The 3,156-nt window shown below is 46.8% G+C and overlaps 1 protein-coding gene across 1 annotated transcript in view; it reads left to right on the top strand.

Moving 5' to 3' along the window:
* LOC105526021 (chromosome unknown open reading frame, human C14orf37) overlaps positions 1–3,156 on the top strand; it is a 318,003-nt gene that overhangs the window by 107,293 nt on the left and 207,554 nt on the right. The window lies entirely within an intron of this gene.

Below are 3,156 nucleotides of genomic sequence, written 5' to 3'. Positions count from 1 at the left end.
CCAAGGCTGTGCCTCACCCCGCGTTGGACCAAAACTCTTGCAGGTGCGGCCGTCTCCAGGACTAGGGGAAAAGAGGCGCTGGCAGGAGCGAATCCGAGTGCGGGTGTGCGGAGGCCGCGGCGATCAGGCGCGCCGGGCGCCCTGAGGGGGCGGAGCCGGCCTCTCTGTCATTCCCGCCCACCACGCCCCAAAGCCACACCCACGGGCTGTGAAGAGGTTCGGCCTCAGCTCACTGTGAAAAGGTCCCTGGGGACCTGGCGGCGCAGGGGTCCCCGAGAGACGACGCAAACCCAAAGCTCTGATTCACGTTCTTGGGGGGCAAAAGATGCTGAGCCCCTGTTCTGTGCTAGGCGTTTTGCCTAATATTTAATCTTCTCAAGAAATACCAAGAATATGTGTTTTCTTATCTGTGGGAACCGACGCTCAGAGAGATTAACTTTCCCGGCGTCCCACGGCAGAGCCAGGAGCAAACCCACAGACTTCCTAATTGCAAAGCCTATGCTACTGATGCTTTAGAGAATAATACGTACAGACCATGCTTTAGTTAGTAGTCTTTCTGAAGGTTTTTATTTTACTCCAGAATTAAGCTAAAGTAGCATCTGTGAATCTTGAATCTATCTATGGAGGAGCGGTCGGGATGGTTTAGTAGAAGGAGCACTGAAGCAAAGGCCCCTATTAGGTTGGTGCAAAAGTAATTGCTGTTTTTGCTGTTACTTTTAGCATTTACATTACTGTTTACATCTTTGTCAGTTCACAGCTTTCTGTGAAAATATTTTTTTCTGCAAGTATTAGCTCTAACTGTATCTATGCATAGGAGTGGAAAAGACTGTCAAAGGAGAGGCTCTACAATAAGAAAAGAGGTTCAAGGGTAAATCGGTGAGGAATGGCAATGTTTAGCTGATGTACTGGGTTGAAGGTCCCCCCAAAATTCTTGTCCACTGGGAACCTCAGAATGTGACCCTATTTGGAAATAGAGTATTGGCAGATGCAATCAAGTTAAGATGAGGTTATACTGTATTAAGATGGTCCCAACTATCTGAGCGCAGTGACTCACACCTGTAATCCCAGCACTTTGGGAGGCTGAAGTGGGAGGATCCTTGAGCCCAAGAAGTCTAAGGCTGTAGTGAGTCAGGATTGTGCCGCTGCACTCCAGCCTGGGCAACAACAGAGTGAGAGCTTGTCTCTCTCAAAAAAAAAAAAAAAAAAAAAGCCCTACTCTAATGGTTGGTAACAAGAGTTAGTGGGGTAGTTGGGAATAAGCTATTTCCATAACAAAAACTAATGCTGTAACAATGCAGAAATTTGGAATGCGATATTAGTAAAATTCATGTTTAAGTCCAAATTACTGATCAATGATCCTCCTTGAAAGCAAATTGCCGGAGATAGGAGGATGAAGTTGGAGTTACGATGAGGAAGGAAACTGTAAGAAACGTGGGAAGAGATTAAATTTGGTGCTTAATAGGGTCAGAGCATTTGAGTATGACCCCTCACTTGGGTTCAGATTCTGTTTCTGCCACTTTCTGTCAGGTCCCTAATACCTCTGATCATCCACTTCTTTATCTGTAAACTGTTCTGTGCTTCACAAGGTATTTGTAAGGATCAATTTGAAATTGTTTCTGAAACTATTGAAATGATGAAGTGTTGTTATTACCCATTCTTTGTTTTCCATGACAGCTCACCAGCTGTGTTTGTTTCCTAGGGACTGCTGTAACAAAGTACCACAAATGGTGGTTTGAGGCAACAAAAAATTTATTCTTTCACACTTCTGGAGGTGAGAAGTCAGAAATCAAGGTGTCAGCAAGAGCAAGGTCATGTCCTCTTTGAAGGCTCTTGAGGAGGATCCTTTCTTGTCTTTTTTTTTTCTTTTTTTTTGAGCTGGAGTCTTGGTCTGTTGCCCAGGTTCGATCTTAGCTCACTGCAGCGTCTGTCCCCCGGGTTCAAGTGATTCTCCTGCCTCAGCCTCTCGAGCAGCTGGGATTACAGGCACCTGTCACCATGCCCGGCTATTTTTATTTTTATTAATTTTTTTTATTTTTAGTAAAGATGGGGTTTCACCATGTTGACCAGGCTGGTCTCGAACTCCTAACCTCAGGTGATCCGCCTGCCTTGGCTTCTCAAAGTCCTGGGATTACACCCTGCCGAGCCTTTTTTTTTTTTTTTTGAGGCACAGTTTCGCTCTTGTTGCTCAGGCTGGAGTGCAATGGCGTGATCTCAGCTCACCACAACCTCAGCCTCCTGGGTTCAAGCGAGTCTCCTGCCTCAACCTCCCTAGTAGCTGGGATTGCAGGCATGTACCACCACGCCTCGGCCTCCCAAAGTGCTGGGATTACAGGTGTGAGCCACTGCACCTGGCCGGGTTTTTTTTGTTTGTTTGTTTTTAAACAGGGTCTCGCTCTGTCATCCAGGCTGGCGTGCAGTGGTGCAACCTTGGCTCACTGCACTCCAGACTGGGCTCAAGCTATTCACCTGCCTCACCTTCCCAAGTAGCTGGGACTGCAGGCATGTGCCACCTTGCCTGGCTAGTTTTTGTATTTTTTGTAGAGGGGGGTTTCACCATGTTGCCCAGGCTGGTCTTGAACTACTGAGCTCCAGTGATCCGCCAGCCTCAGCCTCCCAAAGTGCTGGGATAACAGGCGTGAGCCACCGTACCCGACCTTCTTTCTTGCCTTTTCCTAGCTTCTGGTGGTTGCCGGCAATCCTTGGTGTTCCTTTGTTTCTAGATACACAACTCCAATCTCTGCCTCTGTCATCACTTGGCCTTCTTCCCTGTGCCTCTGCAGTTTTCACATTATGTACTCCTCCCTGTGTCTTCACATGAGTTTCCTTCTGTTTGTCTCTGTGTCGATTTCCCTCCTTTTTTCTTAATTGTTTTTCTTTTTTTTAATTCTGTATTCTGCTGAACAAATTTCTCTCTTGTTTATTTTTATTTTATTATTATTTTTTGAGATGGAGTTTCACTCTTGTCACCCAGGCTGGAGTGCAGTGGCACGATCTCAGCTCACTGCAACCTCCGCCCCCAGGTTCAAGTGATTCTCCTTCCTTGGCTTCCCAAAGTGCTGGCATTACAGGCATGAGCCTCTGGGCCTGGCCTCCCTCTTCTAAGGATATCAGTTACTGGCTTAGGGTCCATCTTAACCCAGTATAACTTCATCTTAA

Source organism: Colobus angolensis, unplaced genomic scaffold (assembly GCF_000951035.1).
Source record: "Colobus angolensis palliatus isolate OR3802 unplaced genomic scaffold, Cang.pa_1.0 Scaffold57, whole genome shotgun sequence".
NCBI classification, from domain to species: domain Eukaryota; kingdom Metazoa; phylum Chordata; class Mammalia; order Primates; family Cercopithecidae; genus Colobus; species Colobus angolensis.
Note: the sequence above shows the minus strand (reverse complement) of the source record. Positions and strands in the feature narration are given on the sequence as shown.